Source organism: Antedon bifida, chromosome 3, assembly GCF_963402885.1.
Source record: "Antedon bifida chromosome 3, ecAntBifi1.1, whole genome shotgun sequence".
Classification (NCBI taxonomy): Eukaryota; Metazoa; Echinodermata; class Crinoidea; order Comatulida; family Antedonidae; genus Antedon; species Antedon bifida.
Window position 1 is genome coordinate 16,463,845 of NC_136228.1, and position 24,531 is coordinate 16,488,375.

The window sequence follows — 24,531 nt, forward strand, 5'->3', positions numbered from 1 at the left end:
ACGTCAGGCTAGGCCTACAGCTAGTGTATGATGGTTGTACGTTACTGCTGTTTACCAGCTAGGCTAGGCCTACAAAGCTAAACCTACAGCTAGGCTAGGCATAAAGACTGTCTACAATAGGACATTCATCGCAAGCTACTTAAGTAGTGCATTGTTTCTCTCCTTCTATCATAATTTACCTTAAAGGACAACTTGACCAAAAATCATATCTTTAACAACGTATTAATATCCCTAATACATTGTTAAAATATGGTTCTCGGTCAAGTTGTCCTTTAAAACGTACATTTAAGACCTGGTTTAATGTTTTTGAAGTAATATATACAGTATGCATTTTTTTACGAAACGTCAAAAATTGTAGGGAATGGGTCTTTAAGTAGCAGTTTTAAAACACAGATTCCTCTTTTAAATTTCCTAAAATTTCTATGAAAGTTGAATTGTAAAGAACTTGGAGAAAAGTTCCAATTTGTTTACTGTGTGAAAAAATGTAAGTTAAAGGCAAGTTACATACCTTCTCCAGTAGATTTTTTGTCAACCTGAAAAAATAAAGCAAAACTATAAACAAAATATATATATATATTACAGTAATTTGAGCACAAAAAAGATCTACAAAACATAAACAAGTTTACAATTAAAACTCAGATTTGGATATTAACATACATTTTTATTTGAACTGTCCATTGCATTCAGCTCATCAGTGATCAATCTTGTAAACTGTTTTGAAGGATTACCTGTAGAAAATCATAGTGCACATTAATATTTGTGTTGATCCTAGAGTAAATTTAAGAAAATACCTGTAGTTGACTAATAATCTTTTTAAAATCTGGAAAAAGTAACAACTTGTAACCTGGTTTGCATAGTGTTAAAAAGTCTTGGGCCGGTGGAGCTACACAGGATTAGGCCAGGCTAAGTATGTACTTAGGCCTAGCCTAGTGATAAAGACACAGGGCCATAATCTGTATCATTAAAAGCTTTATTTAAGATAACCAATATTAATCAATAATTCACATAATTTGAATGAAATTTACTCTACTTTCAGTAAATCATTGCGACATTCTCAGCCATGATTTCGGTAAACTTTTACAGTGTTATGACGTCATACATCAACTCGTACTCATGTCAGAGAGTGAACGCAAGTGCTCAAATTTGCCAGTCAACGTGCCAGTCACCTAGTGCATGCGCATATCATAAAAATGACGTCAGGGTAGCAGTTGCCATAGTCGACATGAAATTTTAAAAGTCTCTAATACTTTATCACAAGAATTTGCAAGGTTCGCTATGCCTGTTGGAATACATATAATAAATCAAGAGATCAGAATATGCTGTAAATCTTTAAAGTTATAACAAGTTGTTCACAATTTATGCAGTGTGAAAATAGAATTTCTCTGGATATTCACATATGCCAAACTCATTGACAATGACAATTGTATGAATTACAATCTTGAAAAATCAAACAATTTAACAAAGAGATCATGGAGTAACAACTGTAAACTAACAACTTTTTTCTTGAATTTCTTGGATGTAGTTTAGTAATACATTGCCTTTATAAACATATGAAATTAATGGTATACATCTGCCATGGTTTTGTGAACCAAATAATATAGCTGTGCCCATGATGACTGTATATTTATTTATTTTTTTTTTATTTATTTAATCGGTATAAAAAGACTCAAAATACAACTCATAGTTGAAATGAAGAGCTTACATATGAAAATGATAATTCACATAAAACAAAGTTAAACGAAGAAAAAACACATTAAGGCCTATGATACAGTAAAAAAAGTATAACAACAATGCTAAATTTATTCATATTTACCACTATCAGCATTACCCTCAATCCATGTTGTGCTTACAGTTCTTGTCACTGCTATGCCATCTGTAACAACATGTTCCATCTGAAATCTGAAGGAAATATCATTTTAAACAAATAATCATCCTATCTCTTTAAAACATGTATTATATAAGTGGTCTATTAAGATTACAATTTCAAACAAATTAAAGATGGCTAGATTATATGGTAGGAGAATGTTTTTACACAGGACGTTTTTGCCACAACTGAGATAATTGAGTTTTAAAGTGTTTTTTTAAAGTCGTATTTTGTATAAAAGTTTGTTAAAATATATACAGGACTGTTTAGTTAAACATTATTTCAAAACTTGATAAATACCACAAAAATGTATACAATCAATTGGTTTTGGAAAAAAAAGTTTGACATTTTGGCCCAAAATGTTGTGGGCCAACTGGGCCGACACATTCCTGATTTTTTTTTTCTGCTTATTTGTTGTAATGTTCATTTCAGTCTTCTTAACTAATACTTACTCTTTTCCAAGACATGCATTGATGAGGCATGTTTTACCGACTCCTTCTTGTCCAATCACTTTAAGCATTCCAAGATTGACTCTGGATTTCCCTTTCTTCAAGATTTCAATGTATGCTTCCTTGATTTCTTTACCACGAGCAGTAATAGCAGATGGAATAAGCTTTTCATCTGATAAACAAGATTTAGAAGTAATATTAATTTGACGCAATCAAGTAAAACAAACAATCAAGCATGAATTCGTTATTTGTAAACATTTGAAACAATCAACTGTTTTTCAATTCGTTTTTATGATTAATGAATTATTTTGCACTAAAATGATGCACGAAACATACAGGTCAACCCGTACCCATGCCAACTCGTACCCACCAACTCGTACCCAAAATTTTGGCTGACCCGTACCCATCATTGGCTGACCCGTACCCATCATTGGCTGACCCGTACCCATCATTGGCTGGCCCGTACCCAAGTTTAATGCTATTTAAAGTATATTTATATTACATTTAAACCCAGTTTTATTACATTTTTAGATACCAATCATATGTTCGATATTATAATGGCAAAAAAAATTTGACCTAAAAAGTATAATAATATGTACAGACTCGTACGAAAAAAGCACAGCTTTCATCGTATTTGGTACGTCGTTATTAGGTCAAGTTAATACTTGAAGGCGCTGTTTTACATTGAAGATCAGAGCCATATATATGGCTCTGTTGAAGATGTCAGTGGTCGGCTGTGCTGCATTCTATTTTTTTTCATTTATGAATAGTTATTAATCTATTATTTTCTACGAATAGTAGTACACGGAAATTGAAATACCCACTAGTCTGTGATGATGAAAACTTGAATTATTAAAAGTAAACATGAATATCTTTTATACATAATTTGTATTTTCATTTTATTTTACAGATAATGAAGTAGGCCTAATGTGCTTTTTGAAAATCGTTTTAAAAATGGTTTTTGTTGTTTTGTTTTGCAAGTTTTGGAAAATATTAAACTGTTTTAACATTTCGAAAATATTTAATACATTTTCAAGTAGTCACTCGTATTTCAAAATCACGAAACTATTTAAGTGGATACCAGCCTCATTTTTGCTGCTAAGTGAGCAGAATAATGAAAGTAGATTAGGCATATTGCCGTTTATAAAAAAAATCCCCTAGTATACAATGACGGATGTGAGAATAATAATAAAAGGTAACCTCCAATAATTTAACGTTTAATTACAAACGACGTACGACATTTGCTGTTATTACGTTTTCATTTTATAATGATTATTACTGTATTATTGTATTATTATGATGTATTATTATGACTAAAAAACCGAAATACATACTACTAAAACTAAAAAAAAATCATCTTATCGCTGACAGATACGTCTGTAGGCCTTCAGAACGTTTATATTATTTTAGTAAATAATACGACATCCGTTGCCATGGAAAAACGGTCGTAGGTCATTAATTTGTCTTATTTGACACATTATAGAATGCATATTTTTTTTAAAAAAGGGGAATCCCTCGTCAGCAAAAACACGTAGCTAGCTGTTATTGAGGAAACATCTACCAAAAATGTTTAATTGCCGTAAACAAACAGATCATTTTACTGAATTATTTAAGAAAAAAAATAAATAGAAAACGATCATACGCCACATTGCGTTGTCTATTTTTTGACACACTACAAATGCGTTTTTTTAATATAAAAGAGGAATCCCCAGTCAGCAAAAACACGTAGCTGCATGTTATAGAAGAAAATCTGCCAAAATGTTTAATTGCCTTACAGTACGTGTATATGATCATTTCACTGAATTATTAATAATACAATATATGGAAAACTATCATACGTCATTGCTGAGTCGTCTCTTTGATGCCCTATAAATGCATGTTTTTTTTATAATAAAAGGTTAATCCCGGTCAGCAAAAACATGTAACACGAAATCTACGAGTAATTCTACCCCATAGCCCTGCAGGCCTTACAGTACGTGTATAATTATGATCCCCGATATGATCATTTCACTGAATTATTAATAAATACAATATATGGAAAACGATCATACGACTGAGTCGTCTCTTTGACGCCCTATAAATGCGTAATAAATAATAAATAATAAAAGGTTAATCCCGGTCAACAAAAACACGTAACACAAAATCTACGAGTAATTTGACCCCATAGCCCTGTGGGCTTTTTGCTTAAAACAGGGCGTTGTTAATTCAACCAATTTTAAATTACCAATACAATAGAAATAATAATTACTTGATCGAATCTAATCAGGGAAGACAATTAGGTGATAAAAATTGATAAGTATAAAAATTATACGTTGTTGGTAGGCCTACTTTACCTGGGCTTAATTGAGAATTGTAATACTATATAACAGTTAAAATATTTTTTTATTAATTAATCTTCTCTTACGTAAATAAAAAAGACACATCAAACATACGTTTATAAAACTATAATACTATTAAATAAATGTTAACAAATATATGCCTAATTAAACAAAGTTTACAAACAAATCAATGGTCATTTTTATTAGCACACATTTCACCGAGACCTGTAAAATAAAAAAACAATTTAAATATAAAAATATTCATACGGTAAAGCATACCACTAGTTTTGCGCCGATCAAATCATTACAAGTAATTATTCAAATTGGGTACGAGTAGGCCAAATAATGGGTACGAGTAAGCCAAATAATGGGCACGAGTAAGCCAAATACTTGGGTACGAGTAAGCCAAATATTTAGGTACGAGTTGGCATGGGTACGGGTTGGTTTGGGTACGGGTTAGCCAAAGTGGGTACGGGTTAGCCAAAGTGGGTACGAGTTGACCAATTATTTGGGTACGGGTTAGCCAAGTTGAGTACGGGTTGGTTTGGGTACGGGTTGACCAGCACCCGTGGTAGGCTACTGCTCTAGGCCTAATGACAGTCAGTCATAACAATTAACATGTCTAGCCATCGGTGTCTGTAACATATGCACTAGCCTCGAGGCCTACAAGCACCTATTTTCCATAAACACCGCTCGTAAATTCCGCTTACCTCTACCGCTAACTGTTACCGCTCGTCTGTGTAAATTGGCCTTTAAGGGCACAACGTCATTTAAAAGAATGTATATCATATCGCTGGAGTTAGCTTTTATTATTAACGCGAAATACAAAACATTCATTATTTGTTTTATAACACACCTACAGTACTTTTATTCAATTTCATCATTGACAATTGCTAGGCCGGGAAGCAGCCCATTAACAAATTGCGAGAATACAATCAGGTGTGTTATAATATTCACTAAAGATTGTTTTCCACTTTCATTGTGGGCACATTTGCAGACTATTTTATAACAAATTATTACTATAAATAAGCAACATCATGATTCACTAAATGTTAATGTTACACCAAAACATTTTATAGTTCACAATGTAGAAAGTTAAGTTAACATTTAATTTCACACCAACCTTACATTAGTACAACCCACAATTCATAATAATGATTTTGCCTCTAAGATTATCAGACAATATTAATACCATTATTAATTTTGGAGGCCAGCCCTTGGTGTGGGGGTTTGTGATCTCTGATTGCTCTTGTTTACACTGATATTATATTTATAAAGCTTCTAATGTTGTGAAACCTCTAAGCGCTGTACATATTATTACCCCAGTTAATTTTGGAAACATACTCTTATAATGCAGCTAGTCATCAGACTTGACCTTAGAAGGTACACCTGGGTGGGGAGTGGCAAACTTGCCTAAGGATACAAGCAATGCGACGAGCATTGGATTCGTTAGTCTAATGTTCAACACACTACATCACACGCCCTTACAAGCTCGGTTTTTAAATTTCTATTGTTTAAAAACTGCTCAAAAATGGGTATTTGGAAACTTGGACTGGGCATGCTCAAACCTCAAAGCACATCTGGGAGAAAGTCTGTAAGAAATGTTTCTTGTTTTATTGCTGGACGCAAATACCCACAGCGGAACGTTTTATCTTGCACATGGTTCTCTCCTAGACTGATCCTGGGCCAGATCCAAAGGGCGGATAGGGATGGAGATTGGCGTAGCCGCACAACTTTAATAACTATCTACTTAACCGCGTACAGCATTTAATTGTAGCAAATGTTTTAAATTACCAATTGGTTGAGTGAATCTATATATAGGCTATACGGTATGCAAACCACTGATGATCAACAATCAAACAATCGGCGGTTCACATAGAACACGCAAAAAATGTTACGTCACATGTGTTTTTACCGCCGGAAAATTACGATCACTGATTATCTGATTGCTGCACAATACACAGCCAATGAATTAGAGGTGCCATTTATCATGAATTTTATGTGTGGCAAGGGTAAAAATACATAACAATAGCAGGTTTTACATTGACTTATTATATGGTACAAATCATTAACTTGAAAATGACAATACAAAAACTGCCCTAGTTTAAACCACAAAGGAAATGCAAAGAAATTGTTGAAACACAAACATTTATGATGAATACAAATTAAGAAAGCTTGCAATGAACAATTCCCTTGAACCTCACAATAACAGGGTGAGAAACAAAAATATTTCAATGGATGCATTTGTCATGATAACATAGGTTTTGAAAGAAAATGTTTGCAATAATTCTCTACTCTTCAATTCAATAAATGTTCTCAACAAATGCAACTGTAGTCAATCAAGAACACAACTAAAACTTGCATACACTATAACCAATGTACAAATCTATATAACAGTATAACCAATGTACAAATCTATATAACAGTATAACCAATGTACAAATCTATATAACACTATACCAATGTACAAATCTATATAACACTATAACCAATGTACAAATCTATATAACACTATAACCAATGTACAAATCTATATAACACTATACCAATGTACAAATCTATATAACACTATAACCAATGTACAAATCTATATAACACTATACCAATGTACAAATCTATATAACATTATAAATATGTCCAACAAATACAACTGTAGTCAATCAAGAACACAACTAAAGTTTGCATACACTATAACCAATTTACATCATATAATGTACTATTATAACCATTATACATCAGTGATTCAGCAAGTTTTTAACATGTAAATCTGAACGGAATCTTAACGGATGATGCCATCATCCAGGGGGTTGCCCAAAGAGTCCAGGGCTGTGGACACTGAGTATTTGAGACACAGATCCCCTAGATGCATGATAAATGGTACCTCTTGTTCACCGTAAAATGTCACTCCAAGTACGCTAGCAAACAGACGATCGTAGCCTATTTTTCAATAAGATCGTAGCCTATGTTTCAATCGTACGAATACGAATAGAACTTTATTGCAATCAAAGGAAGATTGAAGTTTAACAAAAGCGTTTCCCTCAGAAACATAAAATGCAATATACAAATATAAAAAGTATTTAGAAAGAAAGTACATACAATCACCAAAAAATTTTTAAAAATTTAACGACTATCCATGGGGACAATTCATCGCCTAGTTTAACACGTTGTTTTCTGTCACAGAGAAAAGCATATATCCAGGAGATTAGATGGTCTTCGACCCCTAACTTATGCAACTTGTCAATTAATATATTATGGTCAATTAAATCATAAGCCTTTTTGAAATCAAGCAATAATAATCTCATTTCATCTCTGGGCTCGCACTGGCCGATCGGCAAGTCGCCATGGGCGAAAACGTTTCCAGATTGGCGAAAAATAAAACGGCTACTTTAGCCATTTTGGCTATGACATATGATAAAATAGATAATAAAATAATCATTTTGGCGAAAGCATAAAGTCCAACTAAAAAGGTCCATTTGTCGATCTTCAAGCATTTATTTTGTTCGTTATCATGTTGTTTACTTCAAGCTCCGTTTTCATCAACTTGTTTCGCTGTACCAGGCGTCTCTTTGTTATTTCAATATGATGGAGATAGCAGAGGTAGACTGCACAGAATGACAGACGTTACACGACACATGGATGATGGAGTCTACCCAAACTATCACGTGTTGCGCTGCACAAACGATCGACGACTCGACAGCCGACTGTCGGCTATTTACCGGGATTGTCTATTTTTCGATAAGGGTGTTCTTTTCAGATTAAAAAAAACATAGTATCTTCAATGAATGATCTTATCGAAATCAATATTTATGCGTTATGCATTTTAGGCTCCAATAATGTAGTTTCATATTTTACCCTTAATAAAGTTTCCTCGTGCGTGCAGTGCATCAGTAGAGTAAACAAAACAACATTCGGGAAATGGTAGAGTCTAACGGGGATTTAGCTAAACACACACGTGCATTTATTGCGGACTATATAAACAGCAAGGCCGGCCGCCGGCTTCTGTGTTGTTGGGTAATAAATAATCGAGCCGGGATGGTATAAATTTCTCCCCTCGAAAGAAACGCCTTTTCCCTGTGCTTTGGCCTATATTATCTGCACGTTCAACAACGATACGAGTGTTCGTTTGCTAGAAATATTTTTAGCATATAGGCCTACGACGTACCGTCGTACATAATTTTGTAGGCCTAGGCTAGGGGCCTAGCTAGGCCTGCGCTACTGCACTTTCGCACCTCTTGAGCATACCCAATTTAAAAACATTTACCCGCTGCGCGGCGGTGACGGTGGGTGACCGTGTTACGGAAGCCACCAGCCAAGCGTAAAAAACAAAAATAATTTCAACAATTTTTAATTTTGGCTAATGACCGATTTTTGGCTATAGATAAACTGATTTGACTAAAAAAAATATTTTGACTTTCGCCAAATGGCTAAACAAAATGAAATGTTAGTGCTACCCTAGCATCTCCTTGGTCAGTAGCAGTAAAGCATTCAGTTAACAAATTTATAAGAGCGTCAGTGGTAGACACACCCTTAGAGCAACCAAATTGATTCAACTTGATTTTATCTTTAGTTTGGACCCAAATCATTTCCCCTACGATCCCTTCAATAACTTTCATGGTGGTGGAAGTCAGCGAAATAGGACGCAAGTCATTCTCAAGAACCTTAGGTGGGTTAACCTTTGGAATGGGAATTATATCGGCTGACTACACACGCGACTAACAATAGGATAGCATTTTTTGCATATGCGAATCAGGGGAAGTCCCCGATGAAACCTCCGGTCGGTAATACATTCAATTTCTAATACAGTAATTGTAATCAATTAATGAAAATTAATTATTACTATCAATTAATGATTTGAAAAAGTTAGACAAAAAAATATGATGCTGCTATTATATATAAATAAATTGAGCAAAACGTTAAATTGTATTATTTAATGCTAAATAAGTCAGCAGTTAAAACCACAATTTCCAAAATTTATTTTCATTTATCCACTATACTGTACAATACTAGTGTTGCTTAAACCACACTCAAAAAGAAAACAAAGAAAATAATGAGAGTATTACTCCATGATAATTACTAAGGAAATTCGGCCTAATATTTCGGACGTACGGACATGAAGATAAACAGGGTACTACACGGAAATACAAAACTATACGAAAATTATGATTTTTTGGCCTTAAATTATAGAAAACATCCGGCCGGCAAAACACAATCATTATGGACGATCCCCATATGACAGGATTTTGGCCTTCTTTCGTACCTCTCATGACGCACCACAAGCCACTACTCATTCAGAAATTCATTCTGCGCATGGTCAAAAAAATATCTACAAAAAAATATGTGCGTAGTCTGCCAATTTACAGATATTCTTTTCCAGCCCTGGACTTCTATATAACATTATATGGATGTTGTATGTTTATAAGTTGAATGGGAAGAATATTTGACTGTTCTATTCAATGAGGCAGAGCCTAGTTAAAGAAAGGCTTTAAAAAAAAAAAACATTTACAAGTCTAGCACAAAATGCCTGTTTTTCTAGTTTGATTGAAAACGCCACTTAACGCAAATTAAAACTTGTGAACGATCAAACAATCGGCGGTTCCCACACAGAACACGCGAATCTCAAACGTGTGCTTGTCAGCGGAATTCCGGAAAAAGTCCGATCATTTTTCTGAGTACTAGAGCACGCTATGGGAATGTAATTTCCGGCCAAGTACAGGTGTCATTTAGCATGAATTTTACGTGCGAGAGTACCATTTCCGGCCATCTAGGGGTGTAATTTAACAAAATTGGGTTCGCCACAGGCCTCCTTGGTACCAAATTCGAACACCCCTCTGTTAAATCCTGGATCCGCCCCTGTGTGATGACTGGTCTAATATACTAGACAACATTGAGACCAAACTGACATTTGTTCGTAAGAAAATACAGCCTTTCTTTGACAGAATCTAGGAAACGGCTAGCTAAGTTATGGAAATCAAATAGGAAAGTCGCTATTCGTATAATTAAAAACGGTAATGTTGAAAAAACACCAGCTAAATGTCCTGTTACAGACTATGATGTGCACACATTTTATATGGATAAATGCCGGAAAACTGTTGATTGGGACGCGGATAACGCGATATGAAGTAAGGCGCTTAATATTAGCAAACCGGAGAAATACGATGATGTCTTAGCAAAATTAACCGACGAAGAATTAGTGGCGACAATTAAATGCTTACCTAGCAGGCGGAGTGCACCCGGAATAGACCGAATCACATACAGTGATCTGAAATCAGTTAAAGAGCATTCATATCCAGTTCTAATTGATATGTTCAACACATGTATGGAATGTAAACAAATTCCTGTAGAATGGAAAATCGCTATTGTTAAATTAATTCCAATTAATTGTTTGTTCCAATATTGCTTCTGTTAACCTGCTATAAAATATTTACCGTAATAAATTATTGGAAAGAAGAATAATGGATTGAGCTAACAGAAACAAACGATTATCTGAAAATTAGAAACGGAATGGTCTACAGGAACACATGTTTTGCATGGAAACAGCTATAAGTGACTTTAAAAATATATCTGGACAGATGTACTGTACATTTGTTTTGTAGATTTAGCGGACGCGTTCGGAAGCATTTCACATGAATTTATGGCATATGCTCTAAGATGGTTTGGTTACCCCGAACAGTATGTTGAACTTATTGAGAAAATGTACAAGGACTCTAAGTTTAAAGTTAAATGTAAATCTGGTTATACAGAAACAATTGATAGGTTCAGGGGTATCATGTGACCCAATTTCGATGGATGTATTTGAACAGAGTATTGATATCTGGATTCGATGGGTAATAAATAATAAGGAGGAACCAACTACACCAAATCCAGTACAGGGATATGTTGATGATGTTGGGATGTGTACAAATAATAAAGAGGAACTGGGAATTATGTGCAACAAAACAACCCAATTTGTTGAATTAACCGGTATGAATGCTAAACATATAAAATGTGGTTTATTGCACGGACACAGGACAGGAAATAACTGGAATCGTAAAGACATAACATCTGATGTAAATATTAAGATACAGGGCTCGGAAATTCCAAAGTTGGGCAAGCAGGGCAAATACAAATACTTAGGATATGATATAAGTTTAGATGGGAAAGCATCTGATCTCAATTGATGGAAATTTTTAACTCATTCACTCCTCCCCCCTTCCAGTTGTGGCTAAGTTAAAAGCAATTAATGAAATGGCATTGTCAAAAGTAAACTTCTTCATGTGCAATATGTCAATTGCACTGAAGAAATTGAAAGAAATTGAGAATATTATTATTGAATATGTACGACAATTGGCTATCTCTTAATACATCATCCAACAGAGACCTGGTATTTATACCGTCTGGAAAATATAAATTAATGAAGTATTTTATGATGATAATCATAAAATAAGGACACACTTAACATACAAACAATGCATACATTTCAAAGAACTAAAATACTGAATCTTCCTAAACATACAAATCAAGCTATTTAGTATTATATTCGGCTATACAAAAAAAAACCGTATACGGTACAGTATAGGCTAATGAAGCCTACGGGGTTTCCCCATTTATTTTATGTATGTATACGTACACGAAATTATATGTATAGACCGGGGAAAAGGTGATTCAGTGCATTTCATTGCCCTGTGCGTTTTCGCAATCGGTTTTTTACAAATTGAACATGGGTTTCGAAATTAACAAGCTAAAATGCATGGGTTTTAAGTGTACTGACTGGTTTCAATCTTATCTCGCTAACCGCACACAAGTTGTCAGTGTGAATGGTACCTGCTCTGAACCTCTTATAGTTACTCATGGTGTACCGCAAGGTAGCATCTTGGGCCCTATTCTTTTTCTATGTTATTTAAATGATATTGCTTCTTGTATTGATTCTGATGTTCAATTATTGCTTTATGCTGATGATTCTACGATTCTGTATTCTCATCACGATGCCACCAAAATCGCTCATAAATTAAGTACTGTCCTAGCTAAGTGCCAGGACTGGTTAACTGAAAACAAATTATCTTTACATGTTGGCAAAACCGAAAGTATTATCTTTGGTAGCAGAGCGAAGCTTAACAAAGTAAAAGAGTTTTCTGTAGAATTAATGGGCCGTAGAATCAAAAGTACTAAGCAAGTTAAATATTTGGGTATCGATTTAGACCAATATGTATCATGTGATATCATTGCAACTAGTGTTATCAGTAAAGTTAAGTCAAGGTTGAAGTTTTTACATAGGCAAAGTTCGTGCTTGAATAAAAAATGTCGTAAACTATTAAGCACTGCTTTAATACAATGTACATTTGACTATTCTGCCTCGGCATGGTACGGCGGTGTCAATAAGAATCTTAAACATAAATTACAAACTGCCCAAAACAAGATGGCACGTTTCATTTTAAATGTTGGTCCGAGGTCTCACATAGGTGCCAAAGAGCTTTCCGATCTTGGGTTTCTTAATGTCAGCCTCAGAAATAAGTTTTTAAGATTAAATTATGTTCACAAAATTCGTTATAACTTTAATACGCCTTCTTTCCTTAAGGATAACTTTTTGTTAATTTCTGATCATCACAACCATTTCACCAGGGGTACAACATTTAATTTTGTTACTCCTAAGGCTACTGGCGTTAATGATACGACTTTTTATTTCTTAGGTATCCGTGACTGGAACAGGCTCCCCAATTCACTCAAATCAATACAAAATAATGCAACCTTCAAAATAAAACTTAAAGAATATTTTAATAATGAACAGCTTGGTATTTCAGTTTAATTAAGCTATTTTTAATATTGTTTTTTTGATGTTTTCTTGTCTTGTATGTATTTTCTTGTTTTTTCTTTTTTACTGAGTCATACTTAACGATAATTGTACTAGGCCCAACCACTCACTTTTCAGTCATTACGGATTGGACCCCATTGGAAATAAGTTTACTTTTTTGTCGACTTAATGGGTTATCCAGGTATTCTTTTTATACATTGTATATTTTAACTTTTATGTATGAATATCAAATAAAATCAATCAATCAATCAAGGTCTACATTTATCAGTTGATTTCTTTGTTGTCATAGGACCTGACCCTAAAAATGCATTTTCATCGTTGTGTTCGACGCAAAATCGATTTCAAAATAGTATTACATTGAACCGCGATGTTCACGTTAATCGCGTCTTTTTACTGACGTAATAGTAGGCGGTCCTAAGCTTTGAATATTTAATGAGTACAATTAATGAGCTTGATTAAGACGTTTAACGCGTTAAACGGTCAAAGAAATCTGAACCGCGTTTCACGCATAATTATCGTTTTTAAACATTTTGACATGATGCCTAATATGGCCTTGTCACGTTGAAACACTGGTTTTCTTGTCTGATCACCAAAGTTAAGCAATGTTGGACCTGGTTGGAGCTTGGATGGGAGACCATCTAGGAATATCAGTGCTGTATATATGAAGCTAGGGTTCCATCATGCATTTGAAATCAACACAGGGGCTGACCCTTATGGCAGCCGCTGCATCTAGTATCTGCCTCAGACGTATTGGCTCATGCCATTTCTCTGGTCAAGTTGAAAACAGACTTAATCTACATCATTACCATAATTAATATTATAACATACCTAGATTTGGTCTTGATGTCTCAACATAGCCTATAACAAATAAAACATATAATTATTATTTCAATAAAAAAAGAAACCAGATTTATATATATATGTATAGAAAAACTCGACCAGTGATATTATCCTGGAAATTAAATAATACAAAAAAAAAAATTAAGATGAGGAAATCTGTGAGAATGAGAAAAAAAACCACCTAAGCGAAATAAGAATCATCTGCTTGATATGTGGAGGAATTAAGGTGTTTTAGGAACTAGCAATGTAACCAAAGTGTATTGTAGTGCTAGATAAAAAACAAGCCAACACCTACATTGTTTCCACCCCTACTCTAAAAATGGTACAGTCAATAATGGCTAGTTATTGTCATGGATGGTTAATGGTTAAATACTTACAATTCACTTCCACTGGATCAATATTATTTGACTCTTGTGACAGTGATATTGTTGCCTTTAGGACTTTTGCTGATGAATTACCTCTTTTTAAAAGAAATGTCCTGCATGGTTCTGTACGCCATATGTCTTCAGCCTTGACAGTCTAGGAAAAAAAAGCCATACTCATACAAAATGTTACAGCTCCAAGGCACTGTAGTTAAATTGATTGCTGTGATGAATAAATATTATACTATTTCTTTATATAATTTTTTTTTGTAATTTTTTTTTATACTGGTAATGCTTTCATTCAACTCAATGAGAAATATAAAAATGGATACTGCAAATAAAAGTGTGCATCCTCCAAAGAGACTAATGAAAAGACAGAATTTTTATTCTAGACTAAAGCTCTGTCGAAACTATCAAAATTTATGTGACAAAAAACTGTGATGTGCCCATATATGGACATGACATCATATCACTACCATATTTGGGTACATCACACTTTTTTGTCAAACTAGTTTGATAGTGTAGACAGAGCTTAACATCTTAACTCAGTATTATGATGCTCAATTGGATAGCAATAGAGATTTTGTTATTTATTGATCAAGTTTATGAATTCTCAAGTTATGTGGTATTCCTGCAAAAATATAAAAACTGCCCTTAAGATGTAACCTATAATTTATTACACAATATTAATTACAATAATAATAACAACAATAATTATAATATTAACAATAATAATAAATAATAATTATTATAATAATAACAACAACTGTAGTAATGACAATAATAGGGAGGTTTCGCAACCTTACGAATACGATAACGAAAACGGATACGTCATACATTTGTGAAACTTTTGAGCTGATCCCCATTTCATGTTCGTAAAGCGTATTCGTGTTGACGAATATCACCAGTCATATTCGTAACTACAAAACGAGTATAGTTTTTGATCTATTTTGCACATTTTGCATTTGAATCAGGAATGATTCATGATTATAATATAATTATAGATTTATTGAAAGTAATTTACTAAAGTGATTTACTAAAATGCCAAGTCAATTTTGATAAATAGCAGTTTTTAAAGTCCTCACTCGCTTTGATGTTACGCTAGGCCTAGGCAGCCAAGCACCAAGCAACACGTACCTGCGCTTCGCTCAAATTTACCGCAGTCATATTTTGGACGCGCCTGAATATTTCGTTGCCATGCGAAACAGATTTTTACTGGCTTACGAAAACGAATACGTGTGCGTGACGTATCCGTTTTCGTTATCGTATTCGTAAGATTGCGAAACCTCTCTAATAACTATAGTAATGATAACAACAATTTTTAATGTAAATATGTTTGTATGATGTAGTATGTTTAAGCGGATGTTAGCCCTTGATGGCATTTGCAGCAATAAAGAAATTGAATTGAATTTAATTATTCTTTACCATCCCATAGCAAAAAAAATTAGTAGATTTAAGTAGGCTTAAGTAGAAATAGCTCTATTTTTAGTAGCCCTAATAGTTTTTTAGTAGACCTTTTTATTTCGCCTACTAAGGATTTTAACTCAATGAGTCAACGATAGAATGACTACTTCCCAGCTACCGTATATAAAATAGATAGTTGAGTAATATTTAACTAGCTATTATCAGTTTCTTTATAGTCTATTGATAGGTTATTGGTAGCCCTTGTATAGCTATAATAAGTAGACAGTAGATAGATATGACACTCACAGATTTCTAATAGCTATCTGATAGTCCATATCTATCTATTGTATAAAAAAGATAGTTTATTAACAGTTACTGGCTATTATCAGTTTGTTTATGTCTATTAATAGGTTGCTGGTAGCCCATTGTATAGCTATTATAAGTAGACAATAGATAGATGTATACAACTGTGTTACTCAGAGATTAAAAATAGTGAAAAATCTATCTAATACTATTAGTGGGGGTTTTGAATTATGCTAATGAGGTAAAACTTATTAGGAAAATCTAAAATCTACCTAAAATCTACTTATTAGTAGGTGCTTAAATAGTTAACTTATAATGGCTAATAGATAGAGCTATATCTACTAACACTTTTTGTTATGGGATGCCAACCTACTAAAAATATTGTGATAATACATATATAACATACTGTACGGTATATAAAACAAATATTCTTACTTGTTCTTCATTCTGAACTTTCCATTCCTGTGTTGATACTGTTACAGTAATGTTCATGTCTTTAGACAAAGCAAGTATATGTACAGGTGCTATTAAAGGCTGCTCACCCATTTCTCTGTGCTCTTTTGTTACCTTCTGAAACACATATTTAGGTGATCATTTAGAATAAAATGATCACCTATTGTTATTGTACAAAATCTTTAATTAGTTATCCGCATTCAGCGGATAACTCCTTGTAACTGTCCTGTTTCATCATCTTTTTTTTCTGTATTATTCTTCTTTCTTTCTGTAATTTTTGTGTCATCTGTATCTGTGAAACTTGCTAACATAACATTTCGTAACTTTCTCAACATATCGTCATTCATATGAAGTTGTGCAGCGAACCTTTTCGGATATTTTCGCGTATTTAACATAGGTCAAAAACCAAATAACATTTTAAATTGAAACTTAGCAAAAGTTTAATTTATATCATGCGCTAACTTTCTTTTGAAAAAAAAAATGCATGTTTTACACAAAGTTACGCGCGTACGCGCATTTAAAATTTTAAAATGCGCAAAATTATGCCTTTTTTTAAACAGTCATAGTTTCTAAACTAAATGGTTAAAATTATTTTTATTACATATTCTGGAAGTTGATAAGTTGTAGATATCGGATCATGCATTAATATGGCTAACCGGACATTGTGACGTCATTGTATGGCCACGCGAATATAAAATTTAGGATTTTTCTATCTTTCGTCATAGCTCATCACATTTATTAGAGCGCATCTCCACTTATCCGTTTTCTATTTTCACCCCGATTTTGATATTTTTTAGGTCACTGAACTATCTTTCGCATTAGTTAAAAATATTTACATTTTTTTAACGTCATCATGTCTAAAAATGTAAATAACGTGGGTCACTTATTTTCATCTTTACAGTAAATTTCAATCTGATATAGCTCGTCAGAATAAAACGTGATAATCATGATTAAAACGTTTACTGGAAGCTATTGGATTGTAGATACGAATTCATGTAAACATTTTGCCAATCGGATGTTGTGACGTCATCATATGGCCAGTTGAATAAAAAAAGTTGTATTTTCATATTTTGAGTAATAGTTCATCACATTTAAAAGGGCGCGCATCTATATTTTACGTATTCAAATTTTTTCTACACGTTAATATGTGGTTGCTGAGATAATTTCCTTCCGAAATTGCTATCTTAGTGTTTCATTTTGATACCGTCACCATGTTAAAAATAGGAATAAACGGGGGGTCCCGTAATTTCACCTATTCTACACTGTATGTAACATGTATACAGATTATACCGTTTGCACTGTATATACTATATGAAACAAAATTGACAGAATTCAGCACTAACAGCATATGATATTCTTCAGTTCAGGTCATAATGCCATAATCTTTTTCCGTGTGCAAAATTCCAACGTATGACGTGCGCGTGGCGTTTGTCGTGCGGATAACTAACTCGTCAAAGTGACAAGTTCATATTCTTCTTTTTCTTTCTGTACACTTTTTGTGTAACAAATATCTCAAAAAGTTAAATGTCAATTTCACAATATCTTTCAAATGCTGTAACTTAGTCCTAATAAGCTTTTCAGCGTGATCACTCATCCGTGACGTCATTTATACGCCATTTTGTGAAATCACATTATCAATCATATCTCCATAATTCATTATATATATTAGCAAATAAAAACTTGCGCGTTTCAAGGTCATTCGCGTGAAATCGCGCGTTAAAAATTTAAAAAGCTCAAAATTAAGTTTTGATCAATTTAGAGCATGAATTAGATCATTTGCGTGTTTCAAAAAATTACTGCGCAAAAACACATTTTTACGCGCGCGATACTTAAAAAGCGTAAAAAATATAAATTTTTTGTACAAATTACATTCTAATCATCGTCCTTGGTACATTCACCAAATTTGAGTCCATTTCGACGTAAAATAGTGCTATACGAGCACATTAAAAATGACAAAATGCGCACATTAATTGTACAAAAGTGCTAAAAATTGTAAAAAATAATGCCTTTTTAAAATTAATATAACTCTTCAGAATGGAAGGTGACCCCCAATTTTTTTAACTTATTATGGAAGCCAATGAGTTGTAGATATAAATGTATATACCGTGCTTCTACGTGCCAAATCTTCTTCCAATTGTTATATTTTATTGCTCAATTCATTATCTTTCGATATTGTTATCCAGAAATTATTTTGATAATGTTATCAGTGCCAAAAAATTAGAACATGATGTGTGTCCGTAATTTCAGCAATGCTACACTGTATATAGATATACAGTATATACTGTCCGTAATGTATATGGCATATAATAGGCACAACTCAGCACTATAAGCGTATAATAGGATGGCATACATCAACATTTTCCGATCGTATGTTAACATACGTGCATGTGTAAAAAATTTTAATGTCAATAAATTTATAAAAATGATCACCTATAATTCGTCAAAGTGACGAATTAAATTCTAGTTATATTTAATATACTATTTTGTGTATGAAAACTAATAAATGAAAACCATTGATATTCTGAAAATATAGACAGTTATTCAGCTAAATTTGGTATGAATTTCACTATCAAAAAGTATTTTATATTAGTAAAGTACAAATAAGAGCTAAAAAGCAGCCAAAAAAAATAGTATATCCTAACTTTTTTTTATATAAAGCTTGGTTCCCACTCAGACACTATGGCATAAATGCAACCAGTGTAATTTGACTAATCATGGATCCTTCATCCTAACTGTTGCTTGTAATTGGTCAACTCACTTGCATTGTGTGTACCCTATGTCCAAGTGGGAATCAAGCTTAATGTAGGGGATAATTTTTACAAAATGTTATCTTATCTTGTGCCTCACAAGATGAAATCCAAGGTCAAAGTTAATGAATTTACAGATCATCACAAGCAGATCATACCATAGTTGTATGAAAATAAAGGATGATATTCTAAATAATTAAAACAACATTCCAAAGATTCAAGATTCAAGATTCAAGAAATTTTATTTGTCCATAAAAATGGAAATTCACTTTGCTTGGTAGATTAAAACAACAATATTGCAACAATTTAAAACGTGCAGTATTAAAAATACAAGATAAAAAGTTAAAAATACTGTTAAAAATGTAAAACTATTTAAAAATTGCATTATCGTCTTACATTAGAATTAAAAATATGAATGCTATTTACAACAAAGGATTTTCTAGTTCTACAAAGATTTGTTCTTGGAGGTCGTAGCCTAATACCTGATCTATTTAAGTTATAACAGTAATGTAACGGATGAGTGGGGTCTTTCATAATATTGTTTACTTTTTTTAAAATACTCTTTTCATAGATAAATGAACAAGGCGTTAGATCAGCTTTAATAATACATTGTGCAATTTTACGTGGTCTCTCAATATTTTTCTTATCATTTTCAGTAAAGTTACCATAAAAACATCCAATGCTAAAAGATAAAATACTTTGATATCAATATCATCAAAATCAGTCCAAATGTTATCAAGATATGGTAATTTAAATTATTTGCATGAAAAAAATATGTTGTGCAACAAGCAAATCATTGGTCAAATAATGCTAAACTAAAAATGTCTTTTTGACAAAATCATTTTTGGTACTTTTATAGGTAATAACTTAATTGATTTAATTCAATTCAATTTTTAGTCCATATCATAAGAAACAAACAATATACAAATAATAATACAAACTAGAATTTAATTCGTCACTTTGACGAATTATAGGTGATCATTTTTATCATTTTAATGAAATTAAAATTTTTTAAACATGCATCCGTTAACATACGATCGTAAAAAGTTGATGTACGCCATCCTACAACATGATGCATATATGCTTATAGTGCTGAGTTGTACCTATTATGTGTCATATATAATATGTACAGTATACTGTATATCCATATACAGTGTAGCATAGGTGGAATTACGGGACCCACATCATGTTCTAAATTTTTGGTATGATGACGTCAAAATAAACTAGAAGATCACAATTTCGAAAGACAATGAATTGAACAAAAAATTATAAGATTTGGAAGAAAATTTGGCACGTAGAAGCGCACTGCGCGCTCTTTGGAATTTGTATAAATTTGACGAAAGAGAGAAAAAAACTACTTTTTAACTTCAACTGGCCATTTCATAATGTCACAATATCCGATAGGCTTAATTTTTATATGAATTCATATCTACATTTTCATCAGCTTTCATACTAAATCATAATCATCAAGGTCACATTTTATTCTGAAGAGCCGTATGATATTCAAAATTATGGTTTAGGTGACATTACATGACCTACGTTATTCAAGTTTTTACGCATGATGACGTCTTTAAAATGAAAATGTTGACAACTCATGAGAAAGATAATTAATTGAGCAATCATATATTAAAAATAGCGAAAATCGGGCACAAAATAACTGAGATACGCTCTGTTAAATGTGATAATAATATGACGAAAGAGAAAAAAACCTAATTTTTTTAATTCAAGTGGCCATTTGATGGCGTCACAACATTTTGTACGTGAAATGTGTACATGAATTCATATCTACAACTCAATGGCTTCCAGAATAAGGTAAAAAAATTGGGGGTCATCGTGCATTCTGAAGAATTATTTTCATTTTAAAAATGCCTTATTTTTCACCATTTTAAGCACTTTTATGCAATTAATGTGCACATTTTGTCATTTTTAACCCGCTCGTATAGCGTTATTTTAAGTTGGAACGGACTCAAATTTGGTGAATGTGCTAAGGATGGTGAGTAGAATGCGATTTGTACAAAACATTCATATTTTTTACGCTTTTTAAGTACCGCGCGCACAAAAACGTGTTTTTGCGCAGTAATTTTTTGAAACACGCAAATGGTCTAATTCATGCTCTAAATTGATCAAAACTTAATTTTGAGCTTTTTAAATTTTTAATGCGCGATTTCATGCGCATGACCTTGAAATGCGTAAGTTTTTATTTGCTAATATTTTTACCCTTGACCTGAAGTTTACGTATAGTGAAATTTATTGATATGTGATAAAGAGTTATGCAGATATGATTGATAGTGTGATTTAACAAATTCGCGTATTAATGACGTCATGGTTGAGTGATCACGCTGAAAAGCTTATTAGGATTAAGTTACAGCATTTGAAAGATATTGTGAAATTGACATTTAACTTTTTGAGATATTTGTTACACAAAATAGTGTACAGAAAGAAGAAGAAGAAGAATAAAGATTTCATTCATTTTCATTTTATTCTAAATGATCACCTAATAAATAGTTGCATAAAGAGATTTAGTATTGTTGTTTAGTATTGTTATCTACCAAATACAAGATTCTCAGTAATCTATGTTAATCAACTGAATCAGAATTATCACAATACAATTTTTAAACATAACAAATTATAGTAATTACCTTTACATATGACGGCTTACAAAGTCTTGTTTTAAGTTGATATTCATCATTAGCAAGCATCTTTCCAAAAACTACTAACATCAGTTTTTTTTTCCTATGGCTAAGGACATTTCCTTGTAAAGAATACCAACTGAAATAATTAAACATTATACAATCAACAACCTTTATGTCCTTTTCTTCACTTTTCAATGCTCTTTGTTTCCTTTTATCTTTAACACGATTTTCAATGTTAAAGGCCCCCCAAAAAAAAATGTATTATGTGTTTTGTTAAATACCCAAACATTGATGGGTAGGTAGTTAGTGGTAGTATAGGTATGTAGAAAAAAAATGTGTTCTGGCAAAAAAGATAAATATTTTGGCACTTATGGCGTTTCATACGTATACTACTTGAGCTTGACACCAAGAATTCTTGGTGCATACGATTATCCAGTTGATTGGTTTCAGCTGCATGCGATTGACTACTTACTCGAAAATATTTTAAAATATGCATTTTTGGAAATTTCAAAGATTGAACAACTAAGATGATGCGCATGCGCTATGTTATGTTTTGATGATGTGGAGACACACACGCGTATGTACATTTGATTTTAGTGTACATGCGAAGTGATGATGTGATGATGTAAGTTTCTGTGAATGCTAGATATGGAAATGGTTTTATACGCCTACTGGTAAACAGTTAACAGAGTAATTGGATTTTCCCCAAGAACAGGAAAACTGGATCTTATTGTTATCATTAATTTCCACCCAGATCCATTCTGCCCTGCGTGGTAGAATGCTGGTGGTATGTATAGCAAGGCCCATATTGGCATTTTAGTTGCCAGTTCGCTCATCATACAAGTACGAGCGCTAGGCCTAGATTTGTTATTGTAACAAACAACACAAACACTGGGCAACACTCTTATAATACCTGTCGCAATTTATATTTCAACAATTGTTGTTTCAGTTTCAACTAAAAGTCTTACTTGTGGTAAGTACTCTTTTTTAAACCAAAATAACATCCGTTTAATCATTGGTTGATTCGAAATCCCTATTTACATACAGTCCGCCCCATATAGCCAAATATAGGTATGTTAACCTACGTCATTTTTATGTGATGGTTGCGGTCTGCAAATCGATTTCTATAAGCGTCTTACAAACATCGAAAAGCCTCGAAATAACTACACACTTGGGCCAAGTCTAGATCTGGCTCTGTCATTCAAATTTGTTCAATTGTTTGTAAATTATTCCTGTCCAAGGCTTGTACCAAATTGTTCCTGTCAAAATACAACAAATAATGCATCATTACCTGTGTATTTATGAAAATGACCATTGATAAAAAGAATATTCATGATTTTCATAATCTTTGAAGAAAGTTAATAAGTTGTTTTTAAAAATGGGTTTTCTTTTCATAATAAAATTTTTAATTCTGGCTCAAAAATATGCATTCAAAAGAGAGCAATTCAAAAAACTACTGTCTGTATTATTACAATAATCTCAGAATGGTAAAAGAGATTAAGATATTAATAATAATAAACTACACAAAAGTCACATTTATGCATTTTATATGTAGTGTTCACCAAGATTACCTTTTGAGCCTCTGAATTTGAGCAAAAGATAGTGATCACCCTTGTAGTGTTCACCAAGATAGCTTTTAAGCCTCTGAATTTCGAATTAAAATCTGTAATTTTACTGTATTGCAATTTTTGCTGTAAAAATAAAATAGTTGAGAAACACTTCAATGGATGCAACTAGTTGCGATAAACCAACATTTCCAAACAAAGTATTGCTATTTGTGTAATTGTCATAAAACAAAGCACAATTAGTCTGTAGTTGTCAAATTAAATATTCTGTTAAAATAATATAAAAACTCACACAACAACTGAATCTGAACAACAGAATTGTTGGTACCCTACCCTGGAAACAATCCTCCATCCACTGGTAAATCAGTCCGACTGAACAGCTCTACATCAACAGATGCTACTTGACTATAAGGTGTTTATAATTGTCACTGCTTCTGTGCGTCACATGACTTCCCAATCAGTCTTGCATGCTAACCTATAATAGAAAATATAAGTCTTGTTTACCTATCTATCGTTTGCAAACTTAATATAAACAAAGATAGTGTTAGGAAGATATCATAATTCCTATTCAACCAATGTAAACGAACGTGAGACATTATGGGCGGAGCCAGTGCAATATATAAAGAGTTACGACATTGGGTTAAACTTAAAAGTCATGTGATAATGATATACAGATCAAATTGTGTCAAAATTATCTCCATTAACGCATGTAAAGTATAGATTAGGAGCAACAAATACTTTAAACGTTTTCTTATATTTTTAAAAATGTAATTGAATTTTTTGATGGTGAATTATTGATGTGCACAGT

The 24,531-nt window shown here is 32.8% G+C and overlaps 2 protein-coding genes and 1 long non-coding RNA gene across 3 annotated transcripts in view; all 3 read right to left on the reverse strand.

The window, feature by feature from the left end:
• The window catches only part of LOC144838177 (uncharacterized), a 204,084-nt gene that overhangs the window by 65,222 nt on the left and 114,331 nt on the right, over positions 1-24,531 (reverse strand). The window lies entirely within an intron of this gene.
• LOC144837921 (uncharacterized) overlaps positions 1-24,531 on the reverse strand; it is a 163,034-nt gene that overhangs the window by 37,375 nt on the left and 101,128 nt on the right. The window lies entirely within an intron of this gene.
• Positions 14,234-16,872, reverse strand: LOC144837161 (uncharacterized). The gene is made up of 3 exons (XR_013611444.1): positions 16,761-16,872; positions 14,634-14,775; positions 14,234-14,274 (listed from the first exon to the last, which is right to left on the reverse strand). It is a non-coding gene; the product is annotated as an uncharacterized LOC144837161 (long non-coding RNA).